The following is a 17,073-nucleotide window of genomic DNA, read 5'->3' as shown; positions in this document are numbered from 1 at the left end:
ATGGCTGAAATCCAAACCATATCAGAGATCAGGTTGGGTGCTCCTGAGCATCTGAAGTAATACTAGAGGTCTAAGTGAAGACAACTTACCTCTCATTACATTCATTTCATTTCATTCTGATGCTTAAAACCTGGGCATCTTGTGTCATGTTTTTGATGATGGGGCAATACTGCATTAGTTTTTCAGCTCCCGCCACAGAGGCATATATTCATGCATCATACCTGACATCTACCCACATTAATCTGTTAATCTGAAGTTGAATGTCACAAAAATCTGTTCATGAACAAATTTGGTTTAGCAATTTTATTTCTACAAATGAATGAAATGGATACCACTGATTTCACTCTAAACTTCTGTTCATTATACTAAACTAAGTATTGCATTAAAAGGAATGAAAGCTGAGCCCCAGTTTAATATTCCTAAATAAACTAAAAACTCTTGAGTGTTCTTGACCTCATTTTATGAACAGAAAAAAAAATCAACAGTTTTAATTGTAGGTGAAAAATTCCTGGTCACATTGAAAGATACCACATAGGTGCTAAGTAACGCAGGAACTTTGAGATGTCTTTATTTTGTAGACAGGTATAAATGTAAAAACAATAATAGTGTCCAAAGATATCTCTTTTTTTTTCCCCACTGGTGGCAGCTATAAATCAACAGCAGCAACAGCAATTAAGTCTTCCTATGAAAAATTCTGTTCTGATGAGCTACTCCTTGTTTATCATATTTCAAGATGTGATCATCCCCATGAATTCATACTACAAAGAAAATTGATTATGCAGCATGCTCATCTTAATTTGTGCTCATTTGGATTTCAGTTAAGAAAAGTAAAAGGGGTAAAGGTAAGTGAAATGTGAGCCTATCTCAATGTGGCATTTGTGAATGTGGGAACATTGGTATTTTATACAAATTGCAAGTAACTTTCATTCATAGCAATGTTGCTATTTCCATTTCTGTTAATGCTCCCTTATCTCTCACCTCTTCTAAATGTAAATGTCATTGATATTACCAGGGTTGATATCATCATTCTTCAAACACTGGGAACAGAGCCTTAAAATTATAATTGACTCACATGTTGCTGACACAGTAAAATGTTGCCTAGTCTGGCCTGAATTATGCTAACGCATTGAACTTCAGTTCCATGGCAGACAACGTCTACATTAAAAAAAACCCAACCAAAAAAACATAAACTGTTCTGTGAAGAAATTGTCAATGGTTTTCTTCATATCTTTTATGAAAATGCATAACCTTTTTGGCATTATTATTTCTTAGGATGATATTCCCTTCAAATTAATGTCACTTAGAGTATGGAGATCCCAGAATCCTTCTGGAATTATCTAGCAGTGACTCTGAATATCTACAAACCTGTGTAAAAGAGATGAGGGCCAAACAGGTAACACTTCCTAAGAGTACCCTACTGAAATATTTCTAAGAACATCTTTGAAGATGACTACAGCTTTTTAGAATAAAGAGTAAAGCCAGCATATCTGTAAAAGTAAGGCCACTACCAACTTGGTTATTTTATGTCTGAAATTCTGGGTCACAGATCATGAGTTTTGATAGGAAAATGCTGGCTAAATTTTTAGAAGCGAAACCAAATTTGAGAAGAAAAACATTTATCTGAAACAAATGGCAAAGGTTACCATGAAATCTAATAGGGTGGACAAAGAATTTCTTAAAATTGATTTATTAATAGAAAAGTGCATTTTCTGTCTATCACTCACAATACATTTAAATTGGACTGAATATACAGGAAAAATTACATATCTGAGTTCAGGAAATAAGTGAAATGTGTTTAATTGACAAAGCAAATATAAAGAAGGGCTCTTGTTTAGGGACAGACAAACCATGTCTAATTATGTTAAAAGTCACTCACAATTTAATTGGGGACAGAATATAAAAAAACGTAATAATATCCCATCATACCAGTAAAAGGATGTTTTCAAAGTGAATTTTATTTTTACAACTGCCATTTATTCTTGGATCTTGTAAGATCCAAGAAGTGAGCCCATGCCTCCTTTCCCAGAGAGCAGGCTGTGTGGGAGAACAAGAAGAATGTGTCTGTTCTCTTTGGAAATGAGGGGAAATAAACATTTCTAGCAACAACTGGCTCCTCTAACCCCTTTTTAATGTTCCACAGCATCAAGGACAGGAAGCCTTAATGCTGGTTTGTAGCTCATCAACAACAGTTGACCATCCTTTCCCAAATGCTTTCCCATCCAGATTTTGACAGAAACAACTTGAGAAGCATTGGATAAGATTAACAACATGGGATTGGTTGTACAGGAAAAAGGCAGAGGAAAGAGGTTCTGATGAATTTTTTGAGATGAAGGGAGTGTAGGCTACTCACAGATGTATGGGAAAAGAGCTCTGTGGGGCACAGATTTGAGAGGGACTATGGCAGTGGTTCCATTCTCCCAGTAAGCTTTGAAAGCAGAGAATCAGACAAAGAAATAGAGGGAGTCAAATATCTGACGTGTTTTTGCATGATGACTGAGTTTAACATCTACTACGTGCTATATTTGAAATCACTGTATTACTTTAATTTTAAAAAAATACATCCTCTAGATTTCTTGGAATCGATCTGTTCCGTGACAGCATGGAGCATCATTATGAAAGACCTCTGCTTACACAATTGATGCTGTCATGGCAGAGAGAAAACATGTAATTAGCCAAGATAAGTACTGTAGCTGGAGTCAGTAATCCCAAACAGGCAAAGCTAATTAGTTATCTGGTTCTGGGAGGTCATATGAGCACCTTGTTTCCAGAACAGACTAATGCATATGACATATTTCTGCAGTTAACACCATGCCACTGTTGTGTTTCCCAGTGAATTGAAGTGACATGGTGCATGTTAAAAAGTAAAAGTTTGCTTATATAGTTCTAAGAAATGAACAAATTATATTCTGTTTTTTTTAAAGGGAAAACATTGCTGCCACTTAGCAAAACATGTAATTTCAATTTCACCATGTTCCACCAGGAAATCAAGCTGTTGGCAGATTTCCCATTCCCCTTCAAGAACATCCCAGGGTAAACCAGCTAACAGATGAAACTGGTGGAGAAAGGACAAAAAAATGTGGTAAGTGCAAGGCATTGTAATGTTGAGCAGATCTAATTGCTACAAGGTAAAAATTTATAATGATAATTAATGCACAACTGAGCAAGGAACGTCACCAGAGAGATGAAGTTTTCCTACTGATGCTTTTTGTACACAAGATTAAATGAAATTATAGGTCCATTTCACAAAGTCTCTCTTGCAGACGTCTTTTTCTTACACTGAAATTCTGAGCATAGAACTCTTCCAGAATATTGTGTTTTTTCAGATAGGTTCTTCCATCTTTACAGATGGAGAATGTTCGTCTTGCTTTATATTCTCAGGTGTGAGCATAGAATTTCTTAAAATGAGGTGCTTTTTACCAGAAGCTATTATTCTCTTTGCAGTAAAGTTTCAATGAGTAATTTTCTTAGACCTGTCATACGTAGCTCCTATGGATTGTTTTGCTACAAAGGTACAGAATTCGTTGCTGTAGTTGTCTGAATTTCATTATAACTGGGCAATAGTGTGGCCATTTTGTAATTTCCATACAATCTTGATAGGCTCTTACAGCACTGTTAAAAGCAGCCAGCAAACTTTTGAAGGGGATAACTGTATAACTGTCTCATTTTCTATTTTGCATTGTCTTGTATTATTTATTGAATTTTTTATAAAAAAAAGAAGTAAATAGCAAAAGTTTTAAAAAATATATAAATCATATAATCTGTGCTTGCAACAAAGTAAAAAATTGTTTAATTATCTAAAATAATTAAACGGATTGGAGAAAAGGCAAGATTTTTGTTTCATTTAGAAAGTATAAATTCAGGAAGACACTAATGACTTTGAGACAAATATAAACCTTCTTTGAAGGGGAAGAACTGAATTTGGCCCATAGACCTTTTCATAGCCCTCAGCAGAGAAACGACAGCAGCTGATATGTTGACTGATTATTTAATGTCTTTCTAAAACTAAATGTTGTAGTGTTTACTAAAAAATAGAGGGAATTGCATATTTGCTAGATGTACATGAATAATTCATAACAAATCATTTATTCAGTGATTCCACCTCTTCCTCAAATTGAGTAGATTGCAATTTTCTTTAATATATGTTCATTAATTGAACAGCTTCAGTGAATAATTCTGTCATTCCCTCAACAGGAGCATGAGACAGAGTATTCAGAAAAAATTTCAGCTTGGTTTTAACCCAGAGAAATAGATTTTTTTTCTAATATGGTATATTCTTATTAAAATGTTTATATGAACATTTACTATTGAAATGGCAACTGAGCAAAATAATTTCTGACAGTAGCCACCAACTTTTCCTGCAAGTTCTTTGCTTCTGTGAACATGATTGTACTTGTTAATACTTCTACAATAATAGCTGTTCTGAATATTAATTGCATTTTCCTTTTCCATGTCAGTTTTTCATAGAGAATTCAAGCTTCTGGGTACTGAAATAAGAATTTAATATTCTGGAAGACAAAAGATTAAAATTATTATGCAACAATGCTTTTGTAACAACTTTGATTATTCAGTTGGTGGTTTTCTTTCGATAGAGGCACACCTGGTTTATTTTTTTTTCTTATCTAGCTCCAAGTCTCTGTTGTCTTTTAGGACACAGAATTTATTTGTTCAGTCTAATTTCATTTTCACCTCCACATTTCACCCTTTTCCTTTCATCACATAAATCTTTTACGGTTTTAGTGGAATTGGTAAATATTGGGGTTTTTTTTGTAGCATTTTCCCTATGCCTACCTAATTGCTGGCACTTGAAGCAAGCATCTTATGATTTAGGTACCGAAATTTCATCCTTCACTGTCTGTGAGCTTTTCCAAAAGTTCTAAAATGGAAAGAAAATATAATGTCTTGGTATTTGTTACCTGGTAGTTTCCAGGCGACAAAAACTAGAGGATGATTTCATTTTTCTCCTGAACATGTCTTGAATTAGGGATTGCTTTTAATCCAAAGCCATTAGGCAGTCCAAATAGATTAGACATCCACTAGAAATCTGAGCTTTCTACTTAAAAAACTGCTCCTGTAAAAGCGAAATGAATAATTGATTTTTTTCCCCCAGTTTGGTTGCTGAGATGAACCCTAATACCTGTTCAAATTGAATCTAATTTATTTTCTAGTTTTTCTGTACTCAGAAAAGAAATAAAACAAAACCAAGAAACACACTACACTGTGCTGTGTCAAGCTGCAATTTGATTCTGTAGGAAATGTTTCATTTTTAAATGGAAAAAAAAATCAATGAAGAAGAAACTAGATAAACACAGCAAGTGAGGACCATCCTTTAAGAAGTGCTTGGACATCTCCAACAGGTGTACCTTCTTTTAAGTAGGCCAAGAACGTATGACATAAGAAAAGTGGCAATCAATGTAGCCACTAAGAATTCCAACATGGAAAATAGCATGGAAACATCAATCTTTCCAACTACACAGGATCTGTTGGATTACATACATACTAGTTATAGCAAATCTTCTTCTAAATGTGCAGTATTTATGCTCCCCAGTGGCCCCTGAAGTTTGATCTCCCTGTCCAGAGGTATTGGAGCAGACACTGGTGCTTTGCTGCCCACACATCCTGGTTTTATTTCAACTTAAATTGGATCTTGAGAAAATGTTTCTGACATAGATTTCATTGCAATATGCAGAGAAATGGTTGTCCAGTTCCCCAACAGAAACACATGCTCTGAGTTGGGTAAGGAGACTGTATGGTCAAGTTTATAGAAAAAAACTTCTAATAAAGAGAGTATCTTGCTCTTGACTCTACTGCAGAAATGTTTAAAGAGTTACAAAAATGGAGATATTTGTGAGGGATGTGCATGGATGGATATGATGGACATGTTAATGTGCGCCTATATTTCCTGCCACCTTTGATATGATGCTGCAGCTACACTTCTTGTGAGGAAAAAAAAAATGATAGGAAACTCTTTTCCCCATATCTTTGGTGAAAATTATAACACCCTTATTCACAGTCACAGCAGAAAGGCCAAAAGAAGTTGATGGCTTGGAGGCTGATGCTGCCTCAAGTACACAGCTCCTTCACACAGGAATATTAGCAGTGCAGTACAGCTCCAATTCTTCCATGAATATTTGGAAAATAGTCAATCTGTTACTTTGAGGCAGAAGCGAATCCTTTTCCTTCAGCGCTTCTTTCCCTCTGCAAATCTTTTGAGTCCTTAATTTTGAAATGCATAATAAGAATTGAACTTGATGACCTTAAAGGTCTTTTCTAACCTAAATGATTTTATGATTCTATAACCATGATAAAATCTACTACCTTTGATGGGGCTGAAGCCATTAACTTGGCCTTGTTTTACATGGTTTTGTAGCATCCACTGTGTGCAGTGCTAATATTCATTAGCTAAACTACAGCAGATAGCCTAGAGCACTTATGTACTTCGAGTTTCTCCTGGATTTCACTGATTTTCATCTACAGAGCAGACACTTTTGAGTACAAAGCAGGATATCTATTATTAAACAAGAAAAAGCTGTTCTTCTCTCCTCCCTCCTAGAGTTTTGTCTCTTTCTTCTAGAAAGAGGAGGAGAAGATTATATTAATCTCCTTGGACTAAAATTAAAAATGTGATATCTGATCTGTATCCACCGCTGTATAAAACTTAGCGTTATCACTGGTATGTAACAAGAAACTGTAATAAAGGAAATATTTTATACTTGACTATTTTCAGAACAAGGGTATGACAGAAAAACTGAGCACAAAATACGGGGGGACTTACACCACAGAAGAGCAAAGGCTTGCAAGTTTGGCCGTCTGTGGGCCAGCAGATCGCCAAAGGGACCAGGATGCACCAGTTCAAATCTGCCCTTGAAACCCAGAAGCTCCAACCTGGAGTAATGGGGCAGGAACAGATAATGGTTTTATTCCTTTTCCTTTTTGTAACATAAAGCCTACTCCTTGCAGAGGAGCCTGCCCAGACATCTATTTTCCTATCATTAGGGAAAGCCATATAATAAAGCACCATATTTCCATTACATATCTACAAATGATTAGTAATCATAATAAAAAAAACTTATAGGGTAAAAGTCTATCAGCCTGTGATGTTTAAATCCCAAAACATATGTGCTTTGCTGTCACTTTGATGTAGTAGGCTAGATCCTAACCATTATTTTTCAGCTAATTTTAGGTATTTCCAGAGCACAGAAGGGCCCTTTTTGTGGAAACCCAGGGCATTGGGAATATTTCCTTGTCTGCTCTGAGGTGCTCTGACCCCCAGGGGAGCACTGACTTTGACCCTCATTCATGGAGAAAGTTTCCTAGACTTCAAGATGGACTGGAATCCACAAAAGTGTGAAATAGATTATAGAGTACTGTAGGTGTATCACTTGGCAAGAAATTTAGGGTTTGGGATTTTCAGTATGTTGTGGATGGAAGCAAGAGGGAGGGCACAGGGTGTCATCCTGGGTTTCTTCTTCTTCCTTCTTTTTCTTGGGTTTGGGTGGCACTCTGTAATCGGGCAGAAAAGTCCACATTGGGGGCTCTTTGGTATCAGTTATTGGGTTAAAAAGGAAAATAATCTAGGTGTCAGTTCTTAATTGGATAGTTTACTCTTAAAAGACCTTGTAACAAGAGATTGTGAGCCATTTTGTGCCTTCTAATGAAAAGCTGCTGAACTCACAGTAGTGAGACAATTTTACTGCTAAGAAGTAATAAACACCCGAGTCCAAACATGAACTATCACCTCAAGTGCCTTCTTCAATCCAGCCCCAGAGAAACCAACAACTGGTACCCTGACACCTCTTAACCTCTCTATGTGTCTGAGTTTTGTCATCAGCTTTGGAAAAACATATTTCTATTGGTAGACTCATGTTTTAAGAGAAGGCTTAATTTCATATGTGAACACCTTCTGTAAGAGTATGCTGCTCATTTAAATGATTTTAAAGTAATTTATTGTCCTTGCAACAATGAAATAAAATAAAAGAGTGACTTTAAAGAAAAAATCTGGTAAAATTTTGTATGAAAAGGATAAATTTATTGCATGTCATGAGTCTGGAAGTGGAGTTGTAGTATTTTGAAATGTTAAGCTTCTGTGAAATGAAAAATTGATTGAAAAAAAGAAATTGCATTTTCAATTCTGAGTTCATGCAGGTGCTTGTGAGTTTTTTGCTTAATCTCTTCTTTAGTTATCAAAAGCATAATTTTATGTGGTTAACATAAACCAAATGTATTTCTGAAATAAAAGAGGAAGAAAGGTTTATGACTGACAGAAGAAGGATGAGGCAGCAGTAGGAGAACAGCTGCTTCCTCTGAGTATTTTTTTTTTAATGATTTTTACCTTAAGATGTCACTTTCTATCTCATCGTTTGGTTTGGGTTGTCACAAAAGCTTTATGTAACCAAAATTTGCACTGTCTGAATGCCCTCTCTTCATGCACAGCCATGGCACTGAGGGTGACACCTCACTGCTTCTTGGCTCTGAAGAGAGACCTCTGTCTTCCAAAAGTCTCTGGACATCAGTGGGGTATGCCCGCATGCCTTCAACCTCTCCTGGGCAAATTATTTTAGGAAGGGATAATTTCTTATTCTTTGTGGCTGAGCAGAAAGGACAAAGGATGCCCTTGTTTATGCTATGAGTGCCACTTATAAAGAAGGGGAGTTTTGTTATCCTTTCAAAAAAAAGAGATTGATTACATTTTGCATAGCAGATGGTCTCTTGGTATGAAACTACCTGTTGAACCTTATGCAACTAAACACAGAATAAATACTTTAAAGAACAAAGCTTACTTTTTTCCTTTTTTTTTTTTTTAATCTTGCTGTGATCTGACTACCTTAATGCAAAAAATATATTTCATGCACATAGCTACGTTGTTCAATACTAAATTGTGCACTAATTGCATGTCTTTTTTGCTCTGAATATATTAAACTAGCTATTTAGAACACGACCATCAGGTTCTAGTGAATCCTGTCTACACTTCCAGAAGCATAAGTTGCATTCCTGGCCTGCTTCCTTAAACAGTCTCTGAGGGGAGACAGCAGGCTGTGCCCATATGCTGCTCCCACCATAGATGGTTAGATGGCCTCAGTGACTCTGCCTCCGTGACTAATCTGGAACACACCTGAATTAATTTGGTCAGATTTCTCCCATAACTTCTGCAACAGTGACAGGATCTTTTTGAGGCATTGTGGTTAAAAATATCCACATCTACAGCAGTTTGCATTTCCAATTATTTGATTGCCCATGATAGCTGCTTATTAAAGGCAGGTACAGTCTGGTTTTCTTCCTTGAAAAAGCAACAAAAAGGGGACTTATTTGCATTCAGGAAAGGAATGTAGAGCTGGAGGAGAGGACTGAGAGATATTTTATTTCATCAGCTTTAGCCTGTCTTCCAATACGTTTGCCAATCAGCGCTGGTATGAATTTCCTCTGCTATAAACTAGCAACAAGGAGGCAAATACATCTCAGAGGCTTGTACCTGGAAGCAGGCATCTCTCAGGGTTGTTCATCATACACGCTGTTCCTCGCTCAGGGCTGCGCTCCCAGGCACAGTTTAGCTCACTGGTATTTGAGTTGCCTGCTCAGTTGTCTCATCCTCTCCTACGCCAACAGAAGAGGGCTCCCTTTCATGTATTCTGAAATGCTTTGTCCATTTCCTTTTTGAACTTGACAGCATAAATTACTTTCTCAATTTTGCACACAATTCTAGTCATAGTAATGAACATTTCACTTTTCAGTCAGTCCTCATTTGGATGCAAACTCTGCTCTCGAGATGTGCATGGTTGATCTTGATTAAGATATTCTTTCCCTTTTACAAACATAATCCTTTTGAAGTTCCATGCTTGTGGGGAGAGAATAATATTGGAGTGGAGATCTGCCTTGCAGATCTGAGAGGAAAATTCCAACCTTTTGATTAGGATCATCTTTTTTGAATATGACATAAGCAATTCAGTAGCCTATATTGGGTCTTCAACAATAAGGAAGAAATTTTGCAGACATTCTATGGGAATGATCAGATTCTTTAATGTGTAGATGGCCCAAACCCTACTTACTTGATTCAAAATACTGTTTATAAAGTAAATTATTTTATAAAACCAAAAAAAAACCCATGAACTGACTCGGATTATGCAGTTAAAACCACAAAAACTAATCTGATATGCTTAAGGGTTGATTTCAGTGTGTGCATATATATGTGAGAGAAGGACAGAAACACAGATGGGGATTGTAGAAGTGGTTTGGATATTTAGTTCATTAAGAAAATCTGACCTCTTCTCAATAAATCCATTTGGCCTGGGAGTTTCATGAACCCACCTAGCCAAGGTGGATTGGCTTCAAAAGTCTATTGAAAGTACCAGGTACAGTACTGGTCATCAAAGAAGTTGCCTCAGTGTGCCTCCCAGAATGAGCATTTCAGCATTTCAGCATAGCTGTAACCAAAAATGCCCCATATTGCCTAAGAATAAAAACAATCATACCACAATTGCTAAAAAGTGTTGAAAGCAGATTATTAACAACATTTAATAAACTATTCATTATTGTAACTACTTAATATAAAAAAAGGACAACCTTGATTTACTGATTCCACTATTTAAATTGTAAAATAACCACTGCTAGAGTCCATATAATTAAGCAATTTGACTTTATAGCAAAGTGCAGTGTTACAGCAGAACTGCCATTGCCTTGGACTTCTGGTGGAATTCAAGAATTATTATAAATTGTTGTGCCACCTTCTAAATCATAAAAACCACACGGACTTTTTAAAAAGGAAGGATTTGAAATCTAAAGGACAGAACTGGCACAGTGTGCTCCTCATGAGAACGTTACAGACTTTCTGTCAGCTGTGAAGTAAATCCTACAATTGGCCCAAGGAATCTTATGGGAGCTGTAGAATTTGTTATCATTCTGCAGGAACAAGACACACCAAAATTTTTGTCTGAGTCTGAGCACAGGACTGGTTGCTGCTTTCTTTGAGCTGTGAATAAAGGCAGGGGGAGCTCAAGAAACCTGGTCCTTCACCTCTGGTTTTCCAAGGCACAAATTTTCATCTGAGCAGGATCTTATCACAATGATTTCTGCCAAATATGTAGTATTTGAAAACCAGCTCTTTCTCACCTCCAGTCAAGTTCAGAGAAATGCAAGTAAATGCTCACCATACACCAAAAAAAAAAAAAAAAAAAAAAAAAAAATTAAAATAAAAAATTAATAAGTAAAGCAGTAAAACCAAACCAGCAAAACGTTTGGTTCAACAACTGTAAAACCAAAACCAAACACCAATTTTTCTTCAGTTTCTTTAGATATAACTAATTTTATAACCCATATGTGGTAGAATGGCATTTTGTATCTTATACTGAAAGTCACAACTGCACCTATACACAAAGGTAAGGCTCTTTTAAATCTCCATGTTTGAATCCCTTCATGTGTCTCTGTAATCTTGCCAGAGCTTTTCAGGATTCAGAAGAAAAACACTGTTACACAATCTCATAAAGTGTAATTTCTCTGCAAATCTGAATCTCAAATTCAAGGGATCCAGAGGATCCTGAGTGAGGCTTTCCCATCACTTCCATGGACATAATTAGGAAATTATATTCTGACAGAAGTCCAATAACAGAAGTTTATCAGTGAGACATTTTATAATGATCCTTTTCCAAAATAAATCCAGAAAGAGTAATAATGCAAAAGTTTGAAAATAAATCCAGAATAAAAAAGAATTTCATTATAGGTTTCATGTGTGGCTTAGTTCTTTTGTATCAATGATAAAGATCTTTCAATACCATACTTTCAATATTTGCCTGTAAAATGTACAGTGAAAGAGAGCCAGGTTATGTGTTGCTTCTGGGAAGAAAAAGGATTTAACTTGTTCTTCAGCTGGGAAAAAAAACATCTAAAATCTTCTCTTCAAAAACAACTCATAAATCCTGTGGGGGGGGTTTATGTGTAGTTAAATTCAACCTTTTTTTCCTGCACTTTTTAACTGTACTTGATTAAATAAAATAACAGTGACTTTCCCTATATAGGGCATTAGAATGAAATTTGAATATGTTTCAAATTTTCTTGCTCATCATTGTTTTACACTGAAATCACTGGAATAAACTGGCTTTTCCAACTTTTAGTAAAATCCCTCCAGCAGCAGCACTTCATACAGCCCTTGAAAATAACTTCAGGACATGTTCTGAGATATAAATCTCTTGCTTTATAAGGATAGATGCTGAAGTTATTTCACAATCTTGAATGCTAATGTCCACTGCAATTAAAATGCTGCACATGGCATATAATGCATAAGTCCTGTCCCCCCCCAAGCAGACACAAGACTTATTTATGAATCACAGTCACTAGTTTCATAGCAAGCCAATATGCAAATAAAGCAAAAATGCATTATTTATCTTATGTTTGCCAAGCCAGGTAAGGAAATGCAATTTACAGGATGAAAACCCAGATATGGATGCTTTTAACTGTCATTCACAATTAAATTATATCATTCCCCTCATTTAAGTAGCCAGAAATGTTTCATTTTTCATATTTCAAAATGGCCGAAATGTGCATGTTCTTTTTTTTCTTTTCTTTGTGCAACAATAAAACAGAGCAAAAAATAATGTTTCTTAAGAATATTTTTAGAGGTAATAATTTGATTTAATACGTGTGCTACATTAGTGTAGGAAGAATGTTCCTTTGTCATCGTTCTGCCTGAAAAGCTTTCCTGCACTTGCTCTCAGAGAGAAAGAAAGGCAGAAGACAGCTGCGGGATTTCTTTATCCTATCCTTTTACTTGGTGCACTAAATTCTGAAAGAAAAAACCCAAACTAATTGCCCCTTTCCATTTGCACTCAGCACATTTTATTGACTTGGGTGTGACTATCTGGGAGTGGTAGACACTGTAAGAAATCTGGTGTGCTCTGGGATGATTATTTACATGTGCTTGCTTGTATGGGGTCGGCTGTCGTTCTCTGCCCCCACACACGCTCAGGATGGTTCTTGCACGCTGGGCTTCAAAGGATGAGACTGGACGCTAGGTTTTTTCGGTCTTCAGAATTGTTTATTATCTCTTATCTATAAAGTCCTTTCTCTGCCCGGAGGATCTGACCAGCACGGCAGCCAAAGGCACTCTGCCCACCCCCAAGGCGGCCGCATCTTTTATAACAAAAACTACGTATATCATATTTACTTTTTGTCCCCAATACTTATCATCTTCGTCACCAAGTACACCCTCATCCCAGACCAATCCCCAAATGCCAACACCACTCCAGAAGATGGAAGACAGGAAGAAGAAGGAAGAGCCTGGTGGCACACCCTGATTCCTCCATCTTGTCTCTACAACCCCCCTGTACCAAAACCCCAAAATTTGTGATTCACCCTATAATGATATCTTCCCTTCACCATTTACACCCAAGTGATTCTCGCAGGTTCCATTTCCTCATACATCGGTGGCACATCTCTAGATGGATCAAAATCAAGCCACCGAGTGCTTTTGGCAACATTCCAGGACTCCCGAGCCCCCCAAGGGTTCTCTCAGTAGCTCTGGACATCAGGAGTGATGTGCTGAGCTCCCACAGCTTGCTTGCTTGCTTGCATGGTTTTGCTTGGGCTTTTTTTTGGTTTGGTTTTTTTTTCCCAGAAAAGTGACCATGAAATGTTTTCTTTTTGAACCCTACATGTGTCTTTGATATCTGGTACCTATGGTTCACTATGGTGAACAAAAGTTTCTCCTCTGAGTTCCTATCCTCAAAACAGACTTTGCTAACCAAAATGAAACAACAAGCTCTTCAATTTGGCCTTCACAGAAGACTGTGATATTTTAAAGACTGAGCTGTGTCATTTTCAATCAGGTCATAGAGTTTGCCAGAAGAGCTGGGCTGAAAGACTAATCTCTGTCGTGGCTTCGTTTTGTTTCTCTCTTATTCTGTTGTGTTTTCCTCCTGCAGTGAGCTGTGCCATGTACAGGACATTCAGCTATAGTGGCATAACAGGATCTGCTGCGTTAAAGAAACCCCTAAGCTTCATCTTTTTATTAAATTGCTTATTTTTTATGTTTTTTGGGGAAGATTGCAAACCGAAACTGCTTGTATAGCTCAGTTACTGGGAGGTGGGGCTCACAGCTCAAATGCCAACTTCTTAAAGTCTGAACACAAAGTGTCCATAAAACAGAAGGAAACCCTCCTTATAATCAAAAAGCACTTATTTTTGAATTTATATATCCCTGTGTGCTGCAGTCAAAGTGGCCAAAAGGAAAAAGAAGCTTCTTCTTAAACATGACCAGCTAATTGTTTTGACTTTTTCTGCTTGACCACAGTACAGGCCTTGATGTAGACAAGAAATTTAGCACATATTGAATTTCAGTCTGGTAACCTTTTCATACAGACTGCTCACCTGCTTTCCTCAAATGACTGCTGAAATAGTTAAGATTTGAAAAACATGCAGGATTACTTTTATGAGTCTAATGAATTCTGTTTCATTTAATGTTGGTTTTATGTTTTTTTTGATAAGAGTTGCTGCTTTTAGCTGTGGTCTTTTGAGTGGCTCTGCTTTGTGACTTGAAGCACTGCTGATTGCAAGAGCAGGAGGGAGGGAAATGTGCAAAATGAGATGTCTTGACAAAACAGGATGAATTAAATTTAGGTAAATTTAAGTACTGACCTTCGATTTCAACTCATTCAACAGAATGCTCATATTATAATTTCTTTGTGGAAAAACCATCCAGAGAAGAATGGTGCCATCTGTTAAAGCAAGAAATCACAATTTTATTCTTTTCTGTCTCCCCAAAATGTCAAATTATTTTGGTTGCTCCTTTGGAGCTCTGAAAAAGGTTTAGGACTGCTCAGTGTCATAGAGCATAGTGTCTATAGTGCCTCCTCTTACAGAGAAATTAAAATCAAACCTACTCAATAATTGCTTTTGAAAACCCACACCATGTGTTTTTCCCCCTTTAGAAAAAATTATTATTGTTGTTATGACAAACATCCTTTTCAAAAAGGAAGATTTTCACAGACTAAAAGCAGAAATGTTGGAAGTTCATTTAATTTCCTTGAATTTTTGATGTTTTAAAAAGGAGTGCCTCTAAACAAGAGGAAAGAAAAATTTCCCCTCATTACTTTCTGATTGACATTTTTTGCAAGGCTCTGTTTTAAAAACATGGACACCTTAAAACAGCTGTATAAGTTAAAGAACTGCTTGGAAACCCAGTAATTAGAAGTGTCTGTAGGTTTCAAAATATGCTGCTCAGTTATAGAGGTTTGCTGCTTTCATTATACTTTAGTCTGCCAGTTGTATCTGATCCAAAAGTACAGAAACAGACTTGTTTAAACTCAGCCATTGTGTAGTGTTTGTGATGTGTGCATAATGAATTCTGAATGCAAATATATGCTGTAAAGTGAAATACTGAAAACCTGTATGACAAGCAGTAGGGCTGCACAACACAAAATATGGCTTTATAGCATAAATATTCACTTGTGTCAAAAATATAGGAGCTGTTCAAAACAGAGCATTCTAATTATGCACAGTTTGTTCCTCACTCGGTTTCAGCTACTTGAACTCTCTCATTTGAAGTGTTTGACCTTCACTGCAAGAACAAAACCGAAAGAGTAAATATCTGACTCATAATATTCTCCCCCCACAAACACAATTCTGCAGCAGCAGAGTATTTTCCACTTAATTGTCATATAGTTAGCTCCCTGAAAGCATTCGGAGACAATAGTTAGGTTGTATTAGTTTGGGGTTTTTTTGTTTGTTTGTTTTTGGGAGTTTTTTTGTTTGTTTGTTTTGTTGTTGTTTTTTTTTTCAATCTGAAACATATCAAAATGGCACTCCCTGAATATGAAAAAACATTTTATATCTGTAGGAACAATAAGAGCTGTTATCTCAGCTGTTTGATTGATAATGTAAGCTAAGCAACAGTACAGGGAATGGTACAGGTGAGACACATAAGGTTATGGTTCTTAGGAACAACTTTAGAATTTGATATACAAGAGACTCCAAACTTTACTAGAGTCTTAAATACCTCTTTGTGCTCTCTTGAGTTGGTGCTCCCACTGTGTGTACTACTGATGCTCTTTTGGCGTTCCTCTGAATTGCTGAGTTGCACCAGTTGTATCTACAGTTGTTTGCAGCTTCAGATCTAGAGCTTCAGATTAGTGCCCTAAGGGCATTGTATGACATTATATTAAAAAAAAAAAAAGGCAAACCAAAAACCAAAAAAAGACAAAACAACAAACAAACAAATAAGGAAGAAGCTAAGAAGAAATTAAACCTAAGGGAAAAAACCCAAACAGACTGCTTAGTTGAGCTGAGCTTAAATCAATTGTAGTAGCTCATGTAACCTTCCTATTTGCATTTAAATTTAATGGCCTTGTCTTTAAGCAGCTGAAGACACATAGTTCTTAAAGCAAAGGAAATGGACAACAATATTTCAGATCCTGACTCAAATGAAACTTGTAGAATATACCACAGGTGATAGAAAAGTCAAAAGAAGAAAGTAAGACTGCAGCATTAGTCTGCAGAATTTCTTGTCAACGGCTTGGAAATTTACCAATTACATTCAGTTCAAGCACCATGAACAACCTGTTTCTTATCCCTCTTTGCAATAAATAAATTCAACCAGAAAGGAAAAGAAACAAAACCTGCCTGTTAAAAGACAGACAGATTGACACCTGTGTTGCACAATTTAGCAAATATGTGGAATCAGTGGCAGGCTGAAGACATGAGGACTAGATCATACAATCAATCACAGAATGAGGCTATACAGAGTTTAAAGAAGACCACAAGGATCACAGAAGTCCCACTCGTGGTCACCCTTCAGAAAAACCCCAAGCATCACACCATGTGTCTGTCCAAATTTTTCTTGGAATCAAGAATTCTGTCAGATTTTCATGTATGCAGATAACTTTGGTGTTGGGCTGTGTTGTTGCAGGGTGTGACAGTAGCTGCTCCTGCATTTTGTTCAATGTCTCCTGTAGGACATGTGCTTGCCCACAGGAATACACAAATTCTCTCAGCTCCCTCCAAGACTAGGACTGCAGAGATAAATATGGGTGGACTGAACACTACTGAAATGGTTCTCACATTTTATTTTACAGGAAGAAACCACCTCAAGCCACC

The sequence above is a fragment of the Haemorhous mexicanus genome, chromosome 1, assembly GCF_027477595.1.
Source record: "Haemorhous mexicanus isolate bHaeMex1 chromosome 1, bHaeMex1.pri, whole genome shotgun sequence".
In the NCBI taxonomy this organism is placed as follows: domain Eukaryota; kingdom Metazoa; phylum Chordata; class Aves; order Passeriformes; family Fringillidae; genus Haemorhous; species Haemorhous mexicanus.
This window is presented reverse-complemented; position numbering follows the sequence as displayed.